This window comes from Agelaius tricolor, unplaced genomic scaffold, assembly GCF_023055355.1.
Source record: "Agelaius tricolor isolate 1412-34295 unplaced genomic scaffold, bAgeTri1.0.p SCAF_75, whole genome shotgun sequence".
Taxonomy (NCBI): Eukaryota; Metazoa; Chordata; class Aves; order Passeriformes; family Icteridae; genus Agelaius; species Agelaius tricolor.
In genome coordinates, this window is record NW_027269335.1 from 254643 (window position 1) to 271835 (window position 17193).

Consider the following 17193-nt stretch of genomic DNA (forward strand, 5'->3'; position numbering starts at 1 on the left):
CCCAGGCTCATAAAGGATTACAAAACCCCACTGAAAAGCCAGAGCTCCTTGTAAAATGGGGAAAGGTGTGTGAAAAGGGGTGGGTGTGCTGAGAGAATGAAAGGAGGAGTGTCTGGAGGGGAGAAACCAACACCTCCTCATCAGCAGAGGTGTATCCTTGACCAGGAATCATGGACTGGGCTGGGTTGGAAGGGACAAAAAAGCTCATCTTGTCCCACCTCCTTGTCCCACACCTTCCACTGGGCCAGGCTGCTCCAAGCCCTGTCCAGCCTGACCTTGTTAGAGTAAAATGTGTCTTTGAACAGTAAAGGGTCAGAGCTGGAGCTGGTGCAGCTGTACATCCATGGGCTCTGCCATTCCACAGCCTCCCAGCTGTGTTTTTTGGGCTCTGCCAGGTTAATTGGCAGATCCAAGGCTCTCCAGGACAACATCCACCAGCACTCATGCAATCAGGACAAGTAAAAGAGTGGGATGAGGGTAAAGAGGGGGAACAATATGGAAGCAGGCATGCCAATCATCCATGGAGACATTTCCAAGGACAACTCCTTGGGAACAATCTCCACAAGGCACTCTGGAGTTAAAAGTGCATCTGTCAGGTAGCACACCCTTCAGCCTAAGATCCTTCTCTTCTTTTCAGGATTATGCTTTTATTACGTGACTTTAGGGGAAGAAAAATATGTAAATAAGCCAGATGTGACTTCTGTGGCTGGGAAGGAGCCAATACTTGACCCTGTCACTCCATCAAAATGCTTTCACTGATTTTCATTCTGTTCTAGAGGGGGGCACTGATTGCTGCTGCTGACAGATGTGCACAGAAGCTTTCAGCTTCCCTCAGAGCTCCGAGCTCTCCTGAAAGCTGCCCATGAATTATTAAGGCAGGAGATTACCTTAACTGGAATGGATGTGGCTCTTTCCTCAACTGGAATGGATGTGGCTCTTTCCTCCACGCTGAAGTTGGGGCTCACTATGAGGGCCAGGTGGGCTCCCCATGGAGGGTTACAAACCCAAAATGGGAAGGGCTCTCCTTCCTTTTACAGGAAGTTTGCAGCAGCTTTCAGGAGCTTTGGCTCCAGAGTGGATCTGGAGTCTTCGTGCTGCATGTTTCCATTTTTGTGTTTTAAAAAATTCCTCCTTGGCGCTGCTTTTACTTATTTATTTATTTTTCCTTTCCTTAAGGTTCTGGAGTGCCTGTTGATGGATTCCTCCTGGCCATGGCTTTGGGGTTCCTGGGGCAGCACAGCCCCAAAGCATTGCTCCTCCTTGCTCTCCCTGAGTCACAAACCCCTGATCGGAGCAGGGCTGGGATCCTTCTGGCCTCCCTGATGGACCCCTGGAATGAAAGGCAGGAGCAGGGAGGATGGAACAGCAGCAAACCCTGCCAGGGCAGAGTCCAGAATGCATCTCAGAGCCCCCCAGGGCAGCGAAGCCCTCCCTGGTGGGACAGGCAAGGCTCAGCCTGTGCAGGACAGGGACCCATGTGGCTCTGTGGGGCTGGCACTGGCTCAGACCCTGCTGCCCCCTTGCCCCTGGCCAGTGCTGGGGGACATCCACTGCCCCCATCAGCTGCACAGGCTCTGGGGAAATCAGAATGTGTGCTGTGTGCTCCTCTGGGAGCTCTGGAGCTCCCTGCTCACCTTCCAAACCCAAATCCATCACCGGGACAAACATCCGACTGCATTAGGGCAAAGCTGTCCCTTGGGCCTCGTAGGTGCTGATAGGAACATCTCAGCTCCCAGTTTATATTCTCATAAATCTTGAGGAAGGTGATTTTCCTGGTGTGTGGGTTTTTTTTTTTTTGGTTTTTTTTTTTTTAATCTTCTCTCTGGTTCCCTGCTTTAATTACCAGCCGCAGGCACCGCGCTAACGAGCAGGGCACACTCTCCTTGCCACGGAGCTGCCAGCAGAGCCCAGGCTCAGGGAGCTGCTGAAATTCCTGAAATTCCACTGCAAAGCTTCTCCAGCACCCTGGTTCTGAGCTGCAGGGAGAGCTGAGGGGATGCTAGGCATGCCAGGGTGCTGGGAATTTGTGGAAACCCAGGGCACAGGGAATATTTCTCTGTCTGCTCTGGGGTGCCCTGACCCCCAGGGCAGCACTGACTTTGACCCTCATTCATGGAGAAAGTTTCCTAGAGTTCAAGATAGGAACTCTATCACTTTTGGAATTCACAAAAGTGTGAAATAGATTATAGAGAGGAGTGTAGGTGTATCACTTGGTGAGAAATTGAGGTTTTGGGATTTTTAGTATGCTGTGGATGGCAGCAAGATGGAGGGCACAGGGTGTTGTCCTGGGGTTTCTTCTCCATGCTTCTTCTTCCTTCTTCTCCATGGGTTTGGGTGGAATTTTGCAATTGGGCAGAAAAGTCCCCATTGCAGCTCTTTGGGATTGCAGTTATTGGGTTAAAAGGGAAAATAATCCAGTTCTTAATTGGAAAGTTTAGTCTTAAAAGACCTTGTAACAAGAGATTGTTGTCCATTTTGTGCCTTCTAATGAAAAGGTGCAGAACTCACAGCAGTGAGACTGTTTCACTGATAAGAAATAAGAAACACCTGAGTCTGAACATGAAATACTGTCTCAAGTGCCTTCAATCCAGACCCAGAGAAACCCACAACTGGAACCCCCACATTCAGCCTTTTTTTGGGCTGTTTTTCTGGATGCTCCCTGTGGGGCCCTTCCAGCCCAGGATATTCTGTGATTCTGTGGTTTCACGTCCCCTGCTGCAGGTGCCTCCTGGGAACTCATCCTCTGGATGCTCCCAGGGATGCAGCTGCTTCCCAAAGCCTGCTTAGGGAGCACTGATAGGCTGAGAAGCACTCTAGGCTGCTTTGCTCTCCATTTAGAGAGCGGGATGTTTGATTGCAAACCCATTTAGGATTTGTTTTCATGGTTTCAGGCTCTTCCTTGGCATTAAAGTGCTCCAAGACTGCAGCCAACCACTAAAATGCAAAAACCACCCATAAGAAAATATACATTAAATGGAGCAAAACAAAAAAACCCCTAAACCCACGACTTGGATAAATTAAGTGAAACACACCATAAAACAATAGGAACTATTATAAATCACACCTAACCAACAAAATCAACATACCAATATCTGGTTTGCCAGCACATACTTCTCTGATAAAAATAAACTGTTCTTGGAATGAACCCCTGCTTTGATTTATATCTCACAGTCCAAGTACACACAAGGAGGATGTAAAATCTGCTAATATAAATACCACTGGTCTCAGGCTTTTATCAGATGCCTTCTACCAGGAAAAAAAAGGCTCTTTTCTTTTCCTGCTCAGGCAATTAGTGTGTTCCTTTGAGCCAAGCTCCCGTGTTTCCTCCTTTTTCAAAGCCATAATCCTGGGTGTGGGCCCCACTGAAAATTACCCCAGCTCTCCGTGCCAGAGAACATCCCTGAGCCCAGCCAGGCTTACAGAGAGGGTGGCAATGAAGCACAGCCACAGCCAGGGGCACAGAGCAGCTGCAGAGGCCCCAGAGGGGGATTGGACCCCCCTTGAACAGGCTGAACCCCCCCAGGGCCATGCTCAGTCTGTGCCAGCTGGGATTTCTGGGGAGATGCTCGGGAGGCACCTCCTCTCCATAGCCATGGTGGAACCGTGCTGGATGGAAAACCATAATGGAATGGCTTGGCTGGAAGGGACATCAAAACCCATCCCATCCCACCCCTACCATGGACAGGGACACCTCCCCCTGTCCCAGGTTGCTCCAAGCTCCATCCAGCTTGGCCTTGGGCACTGCCAGGGATCCAGGGGCAGCCACAGCTGCTCTGGGCACCTGTGCCAGGGCCTGCCCACCCTGCCAGGGAACAATTCCTAATTCCCAATATCCAACCTTAATCTCCCTTCAGCTTAAAGCCATTCCCTGTGTCCTGTCACTCCATCCCTGGTCATGGGGGCATGTGGACACACTGCAGGAGACCTCTCCCCATCCCAGTTTTACCCCAGGGCAGGGAATGAGGAGAACATCCTGGAGCTGAGGGTGCCTGTGCTTGCTCCTCACCCTTTGGTGGTGCAGCACAAATGCTGCCTCCTGCAGCTTTCAGAATGCTCCCTCCTTTCCCGCTGATCCTGGGCAAACAACCTGGCATTAATAATTCATTCTGTGGGTTTTGCCTCTGTGGTGCAAATCTAATTATCCCAGCTGTGCACTGGCCAGGCTTTGCAAACAGCACATGGAATAAGCAGGGTTTGATCCCAGAGTTGCCATTTTCCCTTTTCCATTTTCCTTGGGGAGGCAGCTGGGCTGATGGGGCTCTCACCTGCACTGCACAGAGCCAGGCTCCAGCTTCCATTCTCTCTCTGTGCTCACAGTTCTGAACTATTTGTGGAGGGGCCTCAGGGGATAATCTCTGCTCCCAGATGGGAGCTCAGTGGTCAGGAAGGGCTTTGGGCTGGAGCAGTGCTGGAGACCAGGAGAGCCTCGTCCCACAGATACCTCCAGGTGGGATAATTCAGTCTGCAGAGGGCTACACTCAGCATGGCACCGTGGATCTGGGAAATAACACACCTGCAGTGCCCTGAAAACCACAGCCCAATGCTGGGGGGAGCTGGTAGAAAATCCAGCTTTGCCTTCCACTGTCTGCTTGTGCCTTTGGAGGCTGCACTGCCAGGACATTTGGCATTCCTGTGTCTCCTGAGCTTTCCTCATCCTCCTGCAATTTTGCTGGAGGTGCAGCTTTCCTCTACACAAACAAACAAAAAAATATTAATTTTTGTTTGGAAACAAACCAAAAATGTGAATTTTATTCCCTTCCAGCAAATAAATTTCTTATTCTTACCTATTCTTTAGAATAGGCAACTCGGGGTACACAGGATTCACTTCTCTTTCACCCCTTGCTTACTTGTGCTTGTTTTTCCCGTGGGTTTATGAGCAGCATCCAGCTGTGGCTGGATCAGGGGAAGGGCTGGGATTTACAGCCAGGGAGCGACGTCCCAGGGAAGGACAAACGCCCAGCCCTGCCGGAGGAGGAGGAGGAGGAGGAGGAGGAGGATGGGCCATGGGAGGATCCCTCGCCGGGGTCGGGTTGTTCTGACATTCCTGGGGCAGCGCTCATCCCGCGGCTTTGCTGCCCGAGGAGATGCAGATTTTCCATTTCCCCAGATTTTAATCACTGGCCAACACTCCAGATCACGATGGCCTGGGACAGACATCTATTTATTTATTTATTTTTTCTATTGTTCTGCTGTTTTTTTTGGGTGACCCCCCCTTGTTTGGGGATATTTTGGAGCCCCGTGGTTTTCTGCACAAGATGTACCCCCTGTGCCTGGGTTTGCCAGCGCCAGAGGAGAGGCAAAGCACTGGGGCTGTGTCCAAAAGGAAGAGATGTGAGCACACAAACCCAAACTTCCTGCCACTGCAAAGCTATCAAGAGCCCTTGACTGCTTTGAATCCTGTCCTGATTAGTAATGATGTTTTTAATTGAAATTTCAAGGTTCATTACTGAATGCAGATTAATTAAATTGCAGGGAGAGATAATGAGAAATGTTCCCTTCGGAGCCATAAAGGAGCACACGTGTCCTAGCAGGACTTTCCCAGCCTGATCTACTGCCCATTTCCCCAGAGAGCCTCTCCTGGGGTGGGAAGCTGCCATGAGAGGGGCTCCAACCATCCATCCGTCCATCCATCCGTTCATCCATCCATCCATCCATCCGTCCATCCGTCATCCATCCATCCATCATCCATCATCCATCATCCACCCATCCATCCATCATCCATCCATCATCCATCCATCCATCCATCCATCCATCCGTCCATCCGTCCATCCGTCATCCATCCATCCATCATCCATCATCCATCATCCACCCATCCATCCATCATCCATCCATCATCCATCCACCCATCATCCATCAATCCATCCATCCCTCCATCCATCCACCCATCATCCATCAATCCATCCATCCATTCATCCATCCATCATCCATCCATCTGTCCATCCATCCATCCATCCATCCATCATCCATCCATCCATCCATCCATCCATCCATCCATCCATCATCCATCCACCCATCATCCATCAATCCATCCATCCATCCACCCATCATCCATCAATCCATCCATCCCTCCATCCATCCACCCATCATCCATCCATCCATCCATCCATCCATTCATCCATCCATCATCCATCCATCTGTCCATCCATCCATCCATCCATCCATCATCCATCCATCCATCCATCAATCCATCCTCCATCCATCCATCATCCATCCATCCCTCCATCCATCCCTCCATCCATCCATCCCTCCATCCATCCATCCATCCATCCATCCACCCATCCATCCATCCATCCATCATCCATCCATCCATCCATCCATCCATCCATCATCCATCCACCCATCATCCATCAATCCATCCATCCATCCACCCATCATCCATCAATCCATCCATCCCTCCATCCATCCACCCATCATCCATCAATCCATCCATCCATTCATCCATCCATCATCCATCCATCTGTCCATCCATCCATCCATCATCCATCCATCCATCCATCCATCCATCCATCATCCATCCATCCCTCCATCCATCCCTCCATCCATCCATCCCTCCATCCATCCATCCATGGACTGAGGGTGCTTGCAGCCCTCAGGTCACCAGGGGGGTGACTTTTCCCTTCTGCCTCCTTGATGAAGAAATCTTGCTGAGCCATGCTGGGCCTTGGAGAGCTGGATGTCTGTAGGGTTCTTGCTTTCTCAGCCCCAAAAGTTCCAGCCAAATCCTACCATCTGCAAACCTGGCAGGAAAGGTCTGTTGTCCCTCCCTAAAGAACTACAGAGAGCTGGGGAATTTCTTGCCGATGTTTGATGCTCTGGTGGACACCTCCATGCTCCTGAGGGCAATGGGGGACCTGGAGCATACCCCAAATCACAGCCAGGCTCGTCAGCATCACCAGAGGAGGGAGTGCGCACCAACAGAGTCTCCATGAGGTCTCTGTGCCTCCTGCACACCACATATCTTCTGGAGAGGTCTGGGAAAATTAGAAAGCTTTAATTGGGCTCATCTGGACCCTGGTGAAATTACTCTCCTGACTGCAGGATGATGGAGCAGATAAAACAGCACTGAAGATATTATTTCCTGGAAGCTTTTCTATTTCTGTCAGCTCTTACTTGCTAGCTCTGCCCTCCCTGGGGGACGAGCTCTGCTTTCACACACTAGTGGGTTTTTATTTTGGCAAAAAAAAAATGTGGGTTTTGGCAGAAAAAAGAGACAGTACATCAATGAAAAGGGGAAACCATTTTTTTTTTTCCAAATGCTTCAAAGCTACCAGTTAAGGGTTTCCAAAAAGCTTTGGCGTGGAGAGTAAGTGGATGCTAAAAGAGATGGGAATTGGCTTCTGTCCTGCACAACTTTCATGATTGCTTGAAAAAGCACCCGAGTTTTGTCAGTGTGTTTGTGTAGACCACTCTGCTGGAGACAGGGTTGATTTATCCAGATTTTAACCCAGCAGCTCCTCAGCACTCCTGGGTCCCGCTGGGAGCAGGTTTTGGGGGGAAAAGGCAGGAATCTGTGTGGTTTTGGGTGGGTGAATAGCAGGGTGACCCCATCAGGCCCACGGGCTTTAGGGGAGCTCCATACCCAGCCAGGGATGTGCCAGGGGTTATCTGGCCAAAACCATTTCCCTCCTTCATTCCACATTCTGATTTATTTTTCTGCAGGCTGACTGAGCTCGGGATGCCACAGGGGTGAACTCATCCCCTGGGATGCTGCTGCACCTCCTGCCTGCAGGGAAAACCAAAATCCCAATGTTTCCTGGGTTTTTTCAGCCCCCCTCCAAGCAGCATTTCTTACCTTGCAGGGTTCTGCAGCTGCTCAGTCAATGTTCCAGAGGGAGGGGAATTGGGCAGGGCTGGGGTTTGCCAGCCTGGAGGGGGAGGCTGATTCCTGCCCTGGGAAACCTTGGTGTAAGGCTCCACCTCCCCCATCCAGAATGAAATTAGGATGGACCCACGTGTGGCAAAGCAAATTCTGGGCAAAGGGCCTGGAAAAGCCCTTCCCAAACCTTGCCTGGGGATAAAAAACTGCCCAGGTGTCACTGCCCACTGCCAGTGGGGGAAAAACCCAAAAGCACCTGGAGCACAGGTGCCAAGGTGTTTTTTTCTGTGTGTTGCCTGAAGAGCTGCAGAGCATCCCTGAATCCTGGGATGCTGCTGAAGATGCTGGGATGCTGCTGAAGATGCTGGAAAGCAGGATGCAGCAGGAGCACAGCCTGGGCATGCAAACAGCCAGCCCAGTCCATAACACTTCAGCTGAACAGGAGACTAAATAAAGATGAGCTTGAGAATAAATAAAGATGAAATGGAGGCTAAAATAAAGATGAGCTGGAGGCTGATGCTCCCGTTTGCATTGGGAAAGGTCTTGAGTCTCTTTTAGCTGCCTCATTCAGGATAAATCCTGCCTCACCAAACCCTGGGCAGTTTTTATCCCCAGGTTTGCCTTGTTTCCAGTAGACCTCCTAATTACAGGGAACAAAAACTTAAATGAGAGGATGGCTGCGAGCAGTGGGTTGGATTTGTCAACAGCTGGCTGTGATGTGGGCTCTAGGACCCAGGGCATTGCTCCAGAAATCATATTTACACCGAAATAAGGACAGGTATAAACTGGGGATAGGGCAAAACCCTGTCTAGCTTGTGTATCCTTAACCCCAAATTTATCAGCCAAGTCTTTTGCTGTTTAAGCAAAGTGGAGTCTTTTCCTGGGGAGGTATTATTGGGATGAAATCCCACTTTATTGGCAAACAGAGTGAAACACCACAGTCCCTCCTTCCACGTGAATTTGGGGTTTGCTTTCTTTAGAAACCCCTGACCTAAATGGTAATTACAGAATTTTGAGAATTGGCTGGAACAAAAAAAAAAAAAAAAAAAAAAAAAGAAAAAGGGGAATGTTCTTGCTTGTCCCAGCACATTTTATTTTCCTCCTGAATGCAAGGAAAATGAACGTGGAAAGCCCAAGTCTGGGTTTTGCCTTTTCCCTGTGCCGACATCTGGAAATGCAAATGCACATAAACAATCGATCTCCAAACCCCACAAAACCAGGGCAGATCCCTCACAAATCAACACAGAACATCCTCAGCCTCTGAAAGGAGGGGTTTGGCTTTGAGGGGAGACCCATCCAGTTCCTTTTAAACCTTCTTCTTCCCCCTCTGCCCATGGAAAAGCACTGACACAGGGAGATGTGCAGTGATGGAGAGAGCAGAGAAATTGCCAATTAAATGCTCTTTAAAATTTAATCTGAGCATTAAACCGAGCAGAGAGCTGCACTTAGGGCTCTGCCTGCTGTGAACCCCCTTGTCTGTGGGTCACAGAGGGTCCCAGGGAAGGGTCCTTGCTTTGTAGGGATGGGATGGGATGGTTTGGGATGGGATGGGATGGGATGGGATGGGATGGTTTGGGATGGGATGGGATGGGATGGGGTGGGATGGGATGGGATGGGATGGGATGGGATGGGATGGGGTGGGATGGATTTGGGTGGGATGGGATGGTTTCCAAGGTCCCTTCCCACCCAAACCACACTGTGATTCCATGGTCCTGTGGAAGCTGCTTTGTGATAACCCAGACACGCCAGGAGGGCAGTCTGGAGACTCGAGCTGGCAGGGAGCAGCTGTGGATATAAAAACAAAGGCTTTTTTTGGAAGCAACAAATCTTCCTTTCCACGAACGTTCTGGGGCAGCCATATCTCATTCATTCCACAACATTCCCAGGAGCTGGGAGCTGCAGGGGTGCGGGCCAGGACACAGCCCCAGCTCCAGGCTGGCAATTCGCTCTTTTCACCCAATTTTTGCGCTGCTGCCTCGGCGGTTTTTAAGCCGCGCCGTTCGCAGTGTTGTTCTCCTGCCATTAGATGTCCCTGTGTCCTACACGGAGCTCAGGCAGGAGGTCACTCCTGGCAGGAAAAGGTCACGGAGCCGGAGCAAGGCAGAGATGTGGTTTAATTGGGGGTGGCAGCTTTTGCCTGCCTGGAAACGCCTTTTCAGCGGGAGAGGCAGCGGAGGAGCCGGGGCACGGATCCTACAGGTGGCTCCACATCCCTGGCACATCCAACAGCAGGAAGGATGGATATCCCAAGCTTTTGGGTTTGCTCTGCTTGAAATGGCTCCCAAAGTATTAAAAAGTCTTTTTTCCCAGCCCCACGACTGAAGAAGTCAAGATTTGTCAGTTCTGCTTTTCAAGGTTTTTTGTTTTCTCTTATCTATAAAATTCTTTCTCTGAGATCTGTCCAGCAGGTCAGGTTGTGGCACAGCCACTGCCCTTGGGGTGGTGTTAACTTTTTATACTGAGAACTATGTGTACTTTATTTACAATAATTTTCCAATACCTATCACCTATGTGTCCTGGTTTGAAAAGGAAGTGAGTTTTTTGGTGGTCAAACCAATAGGTGCTGAGATTTGAATATTGGCACCTGGTGTGGCCACTGAGGACATGGATACACCTCTGAGAACACAGGGGGTTAAAAGCAGAGAACCCCCAGGGGAAAGCTCTCTTGGTTTTAGTCCGTGAAAGAGGTCAGACACTATGTTAGGCAGTCTGTCTCTGCTCTAAACCAACCCAGAAGTGTCACCATCACAGCAGAAGATGGTGGACAAGAAGAGGAAGAAGGACAGGACATACCCAGATTTTTTAAATTTTTCTTTATGAACCCCCATTCTAAAGCCCCAAAATTCTACTTTTTCACCCTGTGACAAATGCACTATCATCCTACTCAAACTCTGGTGGCTTGTAAATCTTCACACAAAGTTGGTAATTGTTTCCATGGGCTAAAATTGAAGGCACAGGTGTTTTTGACTCTGTGCTAAGGTCTCTGAGCCTTTTGTTAGGGTCTGGAGTCCTCCAGGGCAGCCAGAGGAATGTCCTGGGTTCTGACACGGAGCTGCAGGTCCTGCCAGCCCACGCCTCTCTGCAGGGCTTTTTTTGATCCACATTTGTAATTGCAGCTTTTTCCCCTTTTGCTTGTTATTAATGTTGTTCGTTTCCTCAAAAATTGCATCTGTTTAGATGTTAATTGAGTTAATTGTTAGCATTCAGCAGCTGGAGCGGCAATTTAGCACCTGCTGATAAAGATGCTGGGTTTGGAGCTGGGTGCCCATGACCGAGCCGGAGGGTGGAGGCTGTGCCAGGAGCGAGGGGATGAGCAGGGAATGGGGCAGGGAATGGGGCAGGGAATGTGGGAGGGGATGGACCAGGGAATGGGGAGGGGATGGACCAGGGAATGGGGAGGGGATGGGGCAGGGGATGGGGCAGGGAATTGGCAGGGGATGGGGCAGGGAATTGGCAGGGGATGGACCAGGGAATGAGGAGGGGATGGGGCAGGGAATGCTGCAGGCATGGGGCAACTTTAGCACTCAGGGATTGCTGGAGAAGCGCTGGAATTGCAAGAAAAACCCACTGGAGAGAAAATACAGGTGGCCAGCACTGAGTCCATGATAAACACCATCCCTCTCTTAGGGGAGGGAGTGCAGCAGCTTCCCTGTGTTGGGCTGATCGGGTGGAATCAAAAATCTGTCTCGGTGTGGAAAGGCAGGTGCTGCTAAGGAAGGCAGGAGCCTCCCCTGAAATGGAGAATGTAAACCCTCCCCACTCCTCCTAATTGTTATAAATTTGAAATTAAGGGGCTCTCAGGCAAAAAAATATGGGAGCAGAAATAACAGTTCTTTAATAGGGAATAAAATGAAAGGATAAAATAAACAATGCAGTACACTAGAACAACACTGACAGAGTCAGAACCCAACCTGACACCCTGTGTGTCAGGGTGTTGGTGGCAGTCCCATTGGAAATGTGGCTGCAGCCCTCCTGCAGTGTCAGGGCTGGTTCTGCTGGAGCAGGAATCCTGTAGAGAAGGATGGATTCTTCCTCTGAAGATCCAGTGGAAGGAGAGGCAGCTGCTGTTCCTCTGGGGAATCCAGTGGGGAAGAAGGAATGGAGCAAAGACAAACTGACAGCACACAGGGGCAGACCTGGTACCAAGGGTTTTCATGTGAGGACTTTTCCACCAGTAAAATTCCCAGGGAATGGAGAGGATGGTGCTGGAGTGCAGCAGCTCAGGGATGAGGGATGGTGATGACCACAGTGAGCAGTATGGCCTGGCTGCAGATTCCCAGATGCTTTTTCCTTCTTTTCTCTCTAAAACCGTGCCATGCCACCGGGCACACGGGGCTCTGGCAGCTGTGGCACCACTCCCTGGTGTTCTGCACCCCATCCCATTGGGTCTGGTGGCCCCAGAGCCACCCAGCAGCTGCCAGAGCACGGCCCCATCCCTCCCCTGCTCTGTTGTCAGGGATGGATTTACAAGAGGGCAGGGAAAACCCTCTCACCCCCAGCGGGAGGGTGAGCACACCCCACCTCACTCCTGCCTGGAAGGGGTTAATCAGGAGCCTCATTACTGACCCAGGCTATAATCAAATGCCCATGAAAAACTGTTGAATAAAGGTTTAAAGGGAAGGGCAGGACTGCAGCAAGCCTTTGGGGAGTGTTTTGTGGGGCTGTTAATGCTCCTGGAGCTGCATGAGGCAGAGGTGAGGAGCCCTGTTGGGTTTTTAGGATGGAACAGCTCCCTGGGAGGGATGGGACCTGCTGGGGAGGGAGGTGGAGATGGGCTGGTCCAGAGGCTTGCTGGGACAGTGAGGTGTGGGGAGTAGTGTTTGCTCCTTGCTGTCTCAGAGGGTGTTTGCCTGGATCTTGTAATTGGGAACATCCTGCAGTGCTTCTGGGGATTTTTTTGGTGGTTTTTTTTTTTTTCTTGTTTGGTTGGTTTGGTTTTGGTGGTTTTTTTTTTCTTTTTTCTTGTTTTTGCATTCCAATTAGCTTATTTCTTGGGAATCTGGACTCTGGATCCCTGTACTGTTGCCTGCTGATAGGTGTGGGTGAAATGTGGCTTTCTTGAGGCTTCCAGGAGGCCAAGGAAAAGAGAGCAAGCTCACCCTGGGCCACCATGGTACAACCTCAGCTTTTTTGGTGCCCAGGAGGTGACCCTACAGCCCAGTGCCACGAGGGGTTTGGGTTTTGCTTCCAGGAGCAGGCTGAGCTGCCTTGGCTGTGTTTTCCCACCGAGGGGAAGGCACTGGGCTCCATCTCAGGGCTGGAAGAGCAATTGCTCCTCCCTGGTTCTGTTTCTGGGTGCTGGAACTGGGCATGCTGAGGAGAAGATGGTGGATTTTAATGCTCTGCAGCCCCTGGCATGAAATCCCTGCTTGTGTTTAAATAATCTGTATGTTTGAGGGAAGGATTATGAGTCAGTGGAGGAGGCAGCAGCGCTTTCTGTGTTTCCTGCAGGGAGATGCAGAAGGGAGTCCTTGGGAAAAGCAGCTTGCTGGAGAGCAGGAAGGGCAATGCAGGGATGCTTCCAGCGAGCTCCAAATGTGAGAGAGAGCCAGGAGACAGCTGCTCACAGAGGCAGGGGAAGCAATAATAGCGAGAAATAACATTTAATTACCTCTCATTCCCACCAGTCTGGAGAGGAGAGCTCTGGTGCCTGGTGGAGAAGCGCTCTGGCTGTGCCTGGGTGTTCTCACCCAGGTGCAGAGCCAGCCTGAGGGGCTGGAGCATCCCTGGGCCTGCAGGGTGGGCACTCGGGTCCTGCTGCACCCAGGCACCACCTGAGCAAAGAGGGCTTCAGCGACATCCCTGTCCTGGGGCTTAAAATATTCCAGGAGGGGGGAATGGAGATGGGAAAGTACTGATGGAAGTGTGAGGGATGTAACAGCTCTGGCTCCCCTGAGGGAGAGGAGGAAACATTTGATTTGTTGGTGCCACCCTGGAGAGCATGGGGCCGGTGTTCAGCCCCAAAATAGAGATTATAAACAGAGATTTTAAACTCCAGGCAGGCTGGATTGACGTGGAACCACAGAATGTCCTGGGTTGGGAAGGACACACAAGGAGCAGGGAGTATCCTGGGTTAGGAAGGGCACAGAAGGAGCAGGGAATGTCCTGGGCTGGGAAGGACACAGAAGGAGCACGGACAGGACACTCAGGTCCCTTGTCCCTGCTCACAGAGCTCCATCAGTGTGTGAGCCTGTGGATGCTGTTCCTCAGGCATCCCACACGGCTCAGCCCCCATTCCCACTGCTGTCCCTGCCCGGGGGCTGCGGAGGAGCCTTTGGAAGGCTGTGGAGGAGCTTTGGAAGGCTCCTGGCACTCCCTTGTCCTCGGCTGACTCCTGTTCAGCTCATTAGCACCTTGACATTTGCGCAGCCTGGATGTTGGGGAGGAACAGAAGGCACATCTGTCTGCGTGCGCCGCTCCGAGGGGAGGAACGCGGCTCCGCGCTGTTTAGAGCAGGCAGATGGGGGAGGAATTAATTTACAAAATTTTTTTTTGAATGAAAACAATTCCAATAGCTCGAGTGCCCTCTCCCTCCCACGTCAGCTGTTTACAAACTGTCGAGTGGAATCTGTCCCACATGTCCCTTGAACCCTACCCAGTAACGCAGGGAAACGGAATTGAAATGCATCATGAAAAACTGATTTTGAAGGGGGGGGAAAAAAGAGAAATAATCCTGCCCACGGAGTTCAAACAACTTGTCTTGCTTCAGCTTATACCAATTTTCATGTGCTTAGACAAATGTCACCAGCGGCAGACTTAATTGACTTCATTTTGATCTTTATCCTCATTAAAGAGGAGCGCCGTTGTTCCTCGATGTTTCTGCACCCGCCCCGCCCCGGGAAGGTGCTTGGTGTGAGGCACTGATTAACTCGATTTGTTAAAGACCTGCTGAGTCTGAGGCCATCCAAATGTCACGGTGGGGATAGGGAATCTCCACCATCCTTCCCAGGGCAGCACACTTGGGATCATGGGATGGTTTGGGTTGGAAGTGACCTCGCAGCTCTTCCAGGCAGGGACACATCCACTATCCCAGGGCGCTCCAAGCCCCATTCAGCTGCTGTGGAACACCCATTTGCTCAGGCTTGCCTGGAATTTCTGATCTCTCATTCCTTCTTTTAAATGGAGGGAAGCTAATTGAAGAGAAAGGGCTGCAATTAATATGGTTTCTTGTAATTTTTAATTTTTTTTTTTTATCTTGAGGACATCTCTGGCTCATTAGGGTTGTGTAAGTGTCGCTTGCACGATGTCCCTTGAAGCTTTCCAGACTCAGAGTTAACTCTGCCCTCTGGAATTTGGAGATCTGCTGTAGCCAAGCCACATGGTGAAGCACGGAGGAAAAATTGACTTCCCCAGCCCTCCATGCAAGGAAGACAAAGGAAAGGCAAACCACTATCCCTGCCCAAAAAATAAATGGGCCAAACTGATGGAGAACCTTTTCTATAGGGAGCTGAGGGCTTGCATGTGATGGGCACAAACCCTTCTGAGAATGGCAGGGGGTACCTGTAACATCCAATTTCAGGATGCTGCACAACCCTGAAGAGTCTTTGATGGGTTTTGAATGTGTTTGAGGTGGAGCCCATGAAGGTCTCATGGTAGTGACAGGTCAAGGCCACCCCACAAGCAGAACGAGCCTTCTCTGAAAGCAGACCCTGGGTGACAAAGCTGCTCCTGTGTCCCCGGGGCAGCTGCAAAGGCCCCTTTCACCCCAGGCTGTTCCAGGGAACAGGGATGGAGATCTCCACTGCATCCCAGGGATGGAGGCACGGGCAGGGCTGCTGGGGCTGACCATGGATCGGTACCGAGCTTCTCCCTCTCCTCTCATGGCTGCCGGCAGGGCTTGGCTGAGGAGAATGCTTTGGTCCTGGGTGAAAGGAGCAGAGCTGAGGGCAGGAACAGCAGCACAGCGAGGAGATGACTTTGGAAGGCTCTGGGATGGCTCCTCTCCGCTCCCCTCTTGCCGGCTGCTCCTGGGCAGTGCCTGCAGCAGCTGGTGTGGGACAGGCTGGAGAGACCCTGCAGGCATCCCTGCCGGACCGTGCCGGGCATCCCCATCCCCGCCAGACCATGCCAGGCATCCCCATCCCTGCTGGGCATCCCTGCCGGGCATCCCCGTCCCTGCCGTGCTGGGCATTGTGACCACGTTCACAGGGGTTTTCGGACTGGGGAAGAGATGAGGATCTGACTCCATGTTTCAGAAGGCTTGATTTATTATTTTATGATATATATTACATTAAAAATATACTAGAAGAATAGAAGAAAAAGTTTCATCAGAAGGCCAGCTAAGAATAGAATAGCGAAGAATGATAACAAAAGCTTCTGTCTTGGACAGAGAGTCCAAGCCAGCTGGACTGTGATTGGCCATTAACTAGAAACAGCTCTGTGAGACCAATCACAGATCCACCTGTTGCATTCCACAGCAGCAGATAACCATTGTTTACATTTTGTTCCTGAGGCCTCTCAGCTTCTCAGGAGGAAAAATCCTAAGGAAAGGCTTTTCCATAAAAAATGTCTGTGACAGGGCATCCCCATCCCCGCCGGGCCGTGCCGGGCATCCCCATCCCCTCCGGGCCGGGCACCCGGATCCAGGCTCTGCCCGCCCCCGCCTTCTCCCCGGAGCTGTCTGAGCAGCGCTGGTGCCGAGCATCCCGCCGGGAGGAGGTGAGAGAGTTCTCATGCAGCGGGGATGCTGAATGAGAGCCACACCTCTGCCGCCTGTGAATGCGGCGGATTTACAAACCTTCTCCCTTTTTTATTAGCAGCTTCTCCCCATGTAACCAGTTCCTGTGGGCCGGGGTTGAATGAAGAGAAGCTCCTGTTTTAATTTTTGCTGTCAGGAGTAACGGGTAAGTGTAGGAGGAGGAATATTAATCATCCCCAGCAGGCATTCTTCAAACTTAGAAACAGCATAAGGAAGGAGCCCAAATGGTTTAAACATTGTGGGGACCATTTGTATGGGAGTCTCATGCTTGGAAACGTGCAGGGCACTCTTTTCATTTTTTGCTTTCACCCTGATTTAGCTTAAAGGGGAAGTTGTTGCTTTCTCACCTGCTTCCTGCAGCAGGGACCAGGGCCTGATGTGCCTGCAGAGACCAGGGAGGTGTGCAGGGGTCACCAGTGCTGCTGTTAAATTCTCTGTGGCATCAATTAGCTGCTGCTGTTCCAAATTAATTCACTATGTGGATGCAAAAAGAAAAGGAGAGGGAGTATTTTGGGTCTTGCTGTTCTGAATTTCTGCACTGGTGTTGTAGCAGGTGTAGCACTGCCATAGGAAAATGGAGATTTTTCCTTCTTTGGGGTGATTTGAGGCACCACTGGAGGTTCAGAAGGGACCTGAGTTATGCCCCATGTGTTTTTATGGGTCCATCACTTGAAGACAG